General features: G+C 42.7%; 1 protein-coding gene across 3 annotated transcripts in view; it reads left to right on the forward strand.

Moving 5' to 3' along the window:
* Window positions 1-8523, forward strand: part of WWOX (WW domain containing oxidoreductase) — a 972892-nt gene that overhangs the window by 317857 nt on the left and 646512 nt on the right. The gene's annotated exons all lie outside the window — the stretch shown is intronic.

Raw genomic sequence — 8523 nt, forward strand, 5'->3', positions numbered from 1 at the left:
TGCATTTACATTCAGCCTGAAGGCCTACTTGGTATTACAAATGAAAAATGGCAAGACTCAATTTTAAAATCCCAAGAAGTTATACATAGTAGAATAATGGAGTGACTCCCCCCAAACCTACTAGCCCATGGCAAGCTCTTCTGAATTGACTTTGGAACATCACAGAGTCATCTTTGAATTACTTACACTTCATTTTTCCTTTTTATTAATTAACTAATCCAAGATGTAGCTGCATAGTAAATTGTATATTTCTTTGATGTCTATAGAAACCTTCATTGTTGAGGTCTGGAAGCTGTATTCATTTTGAACGTCTTTATCTCTCAGTTTCAGTAATTTCTGGCTATCCAGGAATTAAAAAAAAAGCCATGGCTTCTATATACCTCTAATCAGGTTACTACTGAGGCTGTATTGGATTATGAGTTAGGGTTGGGGGTGACAGAGCCTAGGGTTTCATTGGTAGAATTTCCATCATCCAAGATATCTGTTTGCTCTGAATACATATTTTCATGGCATGCACAGTCGGGGAAATCAAGAAATAAAAGATACTATATTTTGAGAGCTAGAGAAATACCCTAATTGCTTCTCTTTATGTAAATCCAAAGTAATTTTCTCACAGAAAAGTTCTAAGTGTACTCTTTGGCTCTCTCTTCTCTCTGAATTAATCAAGTGTGGTCGCTGCCATAACTTGCTCAGCTGGAAACCCCTGACTTGCAGGACTCCAGGCTCATGCGATGTGCCGAGAGTTAAACACAGGGACCCCCGAGTAAGACTGTGACACAGATTATTCATAAAGTCAGGCTGTGTGCTTTCCGGGAAGGTAAGCCCACAGCAGGCTCTTTTTCTCTAGTGTCCATAAAACCAAATCTACATAGCAGCTCAGTCTGTGGGCGGTGGGAGATTTTGCTGATGGTTTTAAAATCGGGGCTAGTTTATTATTATGATTATTTAGGATGTTTTAGTGCACGCTTTTATACATGGTATTAAACTGCGGTGTTTTCTGCAGGATTTAAACTGAGTGCCATCATTTTCCTGGATGTTGCTTTGCCCCCTTGACTTTGGTCTCTGTGCTGTCACTTGGCTCATTCGTTATCATTTTTTTGTGTGAATTCATTCTTAGTTTTCACGCAGGCAGCTAGGGTGGAAATGGGTTCGAAAAACTGCATGCTTGTGGGTCTGGTGGTAGAGGTTGAGCATATCGCGGCCGCTGGAGTTGGCCTGCTCCTTTGCAGTTTGGGAGCCAGGCCGCAGGAGTCACAGGGCACAGGGTAAGAATGGATCCAGTTCAGCACTTCAGAAAGGGTGAGTTGAGTCCTGGAAGGAACTGAGGAATGGAGAGGATTAGTGAGCAGCCATTTCTAACCTTCCTGATTGCCATGGGGTGGGGGTGGGGGTGGCAGGGCCTCCTGGTGGTTTATACTTTCCACAGTTGTTGCCAGTTTCTTAACCCAGCTTTCAGAATTCTCTCTTCTGTGCCCTGTGCTCTCCTTTCTCCCCTGAACACTCATGCCTGGATTGCACACATTTCTCCACCCCTAGCAGAAAATGTAACAGAGATCAGGACTGGAATCCCTGTCCAGAAGCTGTCTGCTCCTTTTCTAGGGCATTGGCCTGAAGGGAGGAAACCGGTGTGGCATGCAGCAGACATGTCCAGTGTCCTGCTATCTCTTTGCTTCTGAAGAGGTGAAGGGTAGACTTGATCTTGTTTAAAAAATGTGGTATAATATATTCAGAACCAATCCAGGTGGCATAGCCAGGCTTGAACCTGTGAGGCAGAGTGGTTCTGGTGACAGAGAACATTCAGTGGAAACATTATTTCAGCCGAGTTTTTAATCTAATCTGTCACATGAGGACGCATCACTTGACTATCACTGCAAGTTTGGAAGTATTTTCCTTGGGGAATGATGCTGAGGTTTACCAGATGTCCACAGGGATAAGGGGTTGCTAATCTCCTTCTCCTCCATGCTCCCTCCACAGACAGAACCCACGCACCTGTCTCAGGGTCTCACCTTGAGAGTAGACATCAGGAGCAACATTTGTGGGTGTCGTGCTCTCTGACCATTGCTGTGTTGCCTTCAAATAAGATCAGTGCTATGAGAAATGTGCAGAATTCCATATTTGATGTCTTTTAAAAACCCAATTAAAATACCGTATGGGTTCATTTCACCATCCAGAAAAACTGAGTTTTACTTTCCCAAATATGTCTTAATTAAATTAGAGGACCCCCCTCCCCACCTCCCGCCAGATTCTTGCTTGTCCTGGGTGTCTTATACTTGACACAGTCCCTCCTGGACTTGAGTCACTATCCTCTATTCTGCCTTTTCATTGTCATTTGTCCAAATAAAGAGCAAATTACTCTGACCAAGAAAAATATGTGGAGGGGTTTTTGGAGAAGGTAGAGAATTCTGAGTAGGAGAAACCTGTCCAAACAAGCCCAATGGGTGTGCAGGTGGGGCTGAAGTTCACATTTTATGACAAAAGGAAGTAAAGACAAGCCAAGAAGTTCCCTTCCAAGGATCCCCACCTGGATATATCGGACCCAGTGACAAGTAAGGCAGCAGAAGCAGCTGTTGCTCCTGTGCAAAGCTGTTCTCAAAATCATAGCCACGCACAGTCCCCAAGCCCTACAGGGTCATGCCTGAATACCTTCAGTGGCCCCCGAGTAAAAATATACTGAGAGTCGATTGGACATGCTCAATGAATTATACCTTATTTATTATCATTGAGCCCTCCCTTTTTCCGTCATGCTTCAGAATTATGGGATGGAGCAGTTCTTAATACTCTATTTATTTTAGGGGAGGAAAATGTTTTTCTTTAACCACAACATTCATGCAATACCAACTGCTGGCACTTTCCCCAGTATTTAAGGAAATATTATTGTAAGGCTTTTATGTTCTATACTTCAATCAGCCAGAGCCAGCAGTACCCTAGTAGAAGGACCCTCAACAGACCATTTTCAGCATTTTGCTACAATTAAACTCCTCTGGTTTTAGCCTTCAGGCAATTTAGTACCTTTTTACATATGCACATTATGAACTTTTGACCAGGGCCTAGCAGTCGTATATTAGAGTGCTGCTCCTGAAAGCAGGCTTAACAAGTTCCTTTGAGTATTGCAGTTGGAGTCAGTTGTGGAAAAGGTAATTTAAGCAACTAGCAGTGAAACCATTCAGAATCTCAGGGATGATCCTAAATATCTTCTTCTCTCTCTCTCTCTCTTTCTCTCTCTCTTTTTCCTTGTTTCCTCTGGAAGCTGGTAGCAAGAGCTTTCAAAGTCTGTGATTGATCTTTTATTCAGTAGCTAACGAGTACTGTGATTCTATTAGCGTGCTACAAGGCAAGGGAACAGTGATTTAATGAAGTGTCTAGTGAGCCGGCCATAGATTTATCCTGTTGTCTCTAATTTGCAGCGCCGTTGTGAGCATAAAGGAAACTGCACTCACCCTGCTATTAAGCAGGTATTTCCTTAGTAAATTGTTGTAAGGTCAGGTACAGTTATCTCAGCAAAAGCAATGCCTTCTCTCTTCAGTGTCTGTGGATGACAGCCGCCGTGCTGAGCGCGCACTGAAGTGGAACCAGGAGATCAGAGGTCCGTCTCCAAGTCGCCCTTAGCGGAGGCAGCAGCAGATGAACTGCCAAGTAGGAGTAATAGAGTCATAATTGGTGATTAGAACTGGAAAGGTGCAATAACATCTTAATACAAACTGGCGTATGTTATAGTTACTGTCAGTTGTTGTAAACTCGCGCGGCCGCCTGGACTGGTTCCGTTTCCCTTGATTAGCTCTGAGAAATGAAATCGTGGCCGCCTCCCAGGCTCTTGCCCTGCTCCTCCTGTTTTTCTTGGGCCCCCACGATTGCCCCCCTCGGAATGCTCGATGCTCACCTTTTTCCTGCCTGCCTGGGAGGACTGTGATTTCCTAAGCGTCCTTTGGTTTCCACTCGTTCCAGGTGCCATGGCATCCACGCACGTCGGCTTGGAGGCTCTTAAACTTTTGCTTTATTTGTCTTTGCTAAGGAGAGGTATTTGCCTCGTGTCAAATCCATGTCCCACTGCAATTCAGTGGTTGCAGTAATAGATCTGGTCTTGCCGGGCCAGGAAAAAAATGTGAAAGAAAATAAATACTCAGCACCGAGGAATTATGCTTTCGAGATGGGTGTTTTTCTGAATGTGTGGGGATATTTAGGTGCAATGCACGTGCTTGAGGTGCTCTTGCAGGGGTGTGTAAGTGGTGTCCGTGGTCAAAGCTATTGAGGAAAGTCTCAGATGATGCATAGTGGAATGCCAGGCTGGGTAAAAGGAGACGCTTGGAAAACAGGGTGCACAACTGCAGGTTTGTACATGACTGGAGGTGTTCCCATGCTCTGCGGCATCATTATCCTTTAGATTCATTACGGAAGAAGCTCTCCAGCATTGTCCAGATGCACAGAGCAGCTGCCTTTATTGGTAAATATAGGTGACTGTTCTTTTGTATTGTTTTGTGTGGATCAGGACAGGCAAGATGCCTGGGAGACAAAAATGAGAAGAGTTAATGAACTAATGTGCACGGTTGCATCATACTATTCCAGCACATAGTAGGTTCACGATAAATGTCTATTGATTCTGCAGTTGTAGAATCTGTTGCTGGAAACCTCATTATTGGATTTTTCTCTGCATCCTAAAACTTGGGCAGTTCTGAGGCTTACTTCATCCCAGGGCTGATGTGTGTTAGGTCAGTAAAAGCTGTGATGGAGTAAGTGGTTTAAAGGAATGTTTTATGATGGGACCCTATTGCAGATGATTACCTGAGTGATTTAAAAAGGTGAGTCAGACTTTCTGATTTTTCCAGTATCAACCTTTAGGCCTTAGGTTATTGTGTTCAATTTGTAATGCTGGTTGGATATGCCATTTCATCAGGGGGTCCTGAGTGGAACCGAAATCTTAACTTTTGTTGGTCTGGAGATCAGATCCTAGGACATGCTGGCAAGAGCCAGGGTAGTAAAAATGACACTGGTCAGAGCACATCCATCTCGACGAGAGCCTGGCCAAGGCCTTGGAAGAGCTCTTGCTTGTCTATCTCAGAGAGGTGGCACATAAGGAACGCTGAGATGAAGGCTCATTGCAAAACGTTATGGCAAAGGAACACACCAGCATATGTCCTATGTAACAATTGTAAGCAAGCAAGAGAGGGAGCAGTGAAAAGGGTGGAAGGAAGAAGAAAGAGAAAAAGAGAGAGTGGGGAGAATGATGGGGAGAAGGAGAGAAAAAGGGAAGAGGACAAAGAAAGAGAGGGAAGTACCAGGAAGGAAGGAAATAAAAGAGGGATAGGGAAAAGGTTAGAGAGAGGAGAGAAGGAAGAAAGGAGGGAAGGGGGGTGATGAAAAAGGAAGGAAAGCTAATGGAGAGTCAGCAAGAAAGGAAGTTGATTATGTGCCTGGTTCACATGCTGCGAGCTATCTTCTTTTAAACTAGAAGTCCATACTCACTGTTTTCTAAGCGACAGGATGGGATTCATGGTGACAAATGACTAGAATCTGCTGAGTGCTTATCATGTGGTCATATCACATTTTATCTCAATGGACTCCCTTAAGATATCCTCATTTTCTAGACAATAAAACTATTGTTATATTGGAGATCAAGGCAGAGGCAAAGTTAGAATTTGAATTCAGATCCATCTGTACTTTTCCTCCTCTCTCTGAAAATACAGAAGCATTGCCCTGTTTCTTGTGTCCCCACCTCCACCCAGGAGACCTCATTTCTCCGAAGGCCTGATCCCATTCCCTTCATGGAGAAACAGTCCATCCTGACTCAGGGCCGTGTGGTTGAACCCTCTGTGAGTCAGGATTACAATTAGGGAATGGAGAAATTATTGTAAAGGAGAAGTGTTATAAGCTTTCCCATATCTAAGATGGATGAATTATCCAGGTCGGAAATTAGGCTGAGTTTGATTTACAGACCCTCAGCCCACTGCTCCATCTCATGATGCAAGCTCAGAGGTAGAAGAACCATGGCCCCTTTTCACTAGTAACCCACACGGATCCATGATCTCTTACTCTAACACGTTTTTCAGGAATGTGCTGATATCTTCTACCTACACAACCTGCTTGGGTAGCAAGCTCGCGGTATAATGTTCCTTGGCATGTGAATCGGTGTTCTTCCTTTTACTTTCTCTGGTAATACCCTTCACTAGAGGACACTGGTAATGCATTCAATTTGTATACTTCAAGGTGGTGTATATCTCATGGGTTTTTTTTTCCTTTCCAAAGAACTGATCTTTAGGATCAGCTGTGAGTTCAGATGGACTTGATTTACTTTTAGATTAAAAGAGACCAGCAAACCAGACAGAGTGGGCCACATATTGTCTGATTCTGTTTATATGAACTATCCAGGATAGGTAAATCCATGGAGACACAAAAGCCGACTCGTGGTTGCCAGGGGATGGGTGGCCGGGAGGGGGGCATGGGGCCGACTGCTTCATGTGGGTGGGGCTTCCTTATGGGGTGGTGAAAATGTGTTGGAACTAGAAAGAGGTGCTGCTTGCGTGACACTGCGAATGGGCTAAATGCCACTGATTTTTGCACTTGGAAAAGGTTGATTTTCTGTCATTTGGGCTCTACCTCAGTTGATAAAAACAAAGAGGCTAGCACAGAGAAAAGAAGTTTTGGCACATGGGATAAATGTGGCTGTCACTTTTCTCCTTTTCTTCTACTGGCCCTTGAGAGCCCCACTGACATAGTGTGGGCAGGAATGACAGGCCATGCCCGAGACCCAGCACTCAGATCCTGGGGAAACCGGAGCCCGCCCTGCATGGGGTCGGGCATGGAGCCGTGGAGACCCACGCTTACCTTACCATTTCTTGACTGTGCTATTGATCAGCTATGTGTTTGCCTGTGTTATTAATAATGTATACTTTGAAAAATCTATGTGCATTATAGACTTTGATCTTGTCATGAATTTCAAAGCCAAAGATCCCATTTTTCTTTTTCTTTTTTTTAATTTTCAAACAGGTTGAGTGAAAATAATTTTAAAACTTTTACCTCCCCTTTCTAGTGGAGAACTTCATGTTCATGAGATATGTATGTATGTGTTTGCGATGTATATACATGTAGACATGTGTGTAAATATATACACACACTCATATATATGCAGAATTTTAAGCGGGGGTTATAAAACATTTAATTCAAGCTTATTTTATTCCAGCGGTAACGAATATTTGAATACAAAACTTATTCATCTAATAGATTAAAACAGAAATTAAAGACTTTAAACCAAGGCGAGAGCAAAGGCTGTCTTTTCATTGTTCTTTTATTGTTTATTGGCATCAAAAAGACTTTTTAGTTTAAACTGACTTTAATGTCTCTTGAATGCTCTTTTGTAAAATGACTTTGAAAACTTGGAGATAATGTCTTCATTAAGAGGAGAAGAATCTTGGGAAAAACATAATAATAATTTGGCTTTCCTTAGAGTAGAAAGAGATGATTTGCCTAATTAATATCTGTTTTCCCTCTGTTCAGAATTATAAGGGAAAAGTGGGCTGAAATTTGTGCTGATAAAAGCTTGAAATAGACATGTGTGTAAAACAAGCTGACCATATAAAAATAATCTTTCTTTCTGTTTATCTGCTTATATTGTTTTCTTTTCTACTGAAAAATACTAAGTAAATAAAGATTCTCCCTGGTCCTTTCTAAGCCACCAGTGAGACTTACTTCCATAAAGTAAGATTGCCTGATACCCACGAGCAGTGTCCCTGACTTCTGATGATTAGCAGTCCTCCACTCCTTAATTCTGCATTATAAATGATCATTTCTGGCCCTTTCTTTTGGGTAGTGTCTAAAATGGTCCCTCTTTTTACCTTCCCCTCTCCGTTAAAAAAACTTAGTGATGGCAGCTTTCAAAATCATGGTATCTTACACCTGATTTGAACTGTTTGGCTCTCTTTGCTGTGTCTCTACCATAGGTTGGTAGGTAGATATTTTAACACCTGTACAATCCTGCTGGCATTACTCTTTTCCAATGTGTACATGTCGTAGAGTCATAGGTTTCAGAGGCAGATGCAAATACCTAGGTTTTAAGTGATCGTGGGTTTGTTATGTAAACCCTCAGGGATATTTATATGCTGTACAGAGAAGGGTAATTGAGCCTCCAAACCACCCACCAAGATTTCTGCCTGTAAAATATTTAAGGACTGGTAGTATAAAGACATTTATTTCCCTTATGCAATTTGTTTTCCATCTAGAAATAGGAGAACAAGGAAAATATGACTCAGTGCAACTTGTAAAATCCAAATTCTTAAGCTACAAAATGCATCTCCTCACAATAGCACTCGGGGAAGAGCTGAAGGCAAACAAAACATGAGCAAAAAAGGGACCGGGGTTTTGAAATTGAGATGACAGGGCTCCCCATTGCATGTGCTGATGGTGTTATAAATCACTGTTTTGGTATTAAGCTAGGCTTTCCCTGGAAGCAGATTATGGAGTGTGCAGAAGGGCCCCGAGTTGAGAGGTGAAAACTTGAACTTTCAAAGCCTAGTGGGTTGTCAGGGCATCTTGATG

Source organism: Tamandua tetradactyla, chromosome 16 (assembly GCF_023851605.1).
Source record: "Tamandua tetradactyla isolate mTamTet1 chromosome 16, mTamTet1.pri, whole genome shotgun sequence".
Taxonomy (NCBI): domain Eukaryota; kingdom Metazoa; phylum Chordata; class Mammalia; order Pilosa; family Myrmecophagidae; genus Tamandua; species Tamandua tetradactyla.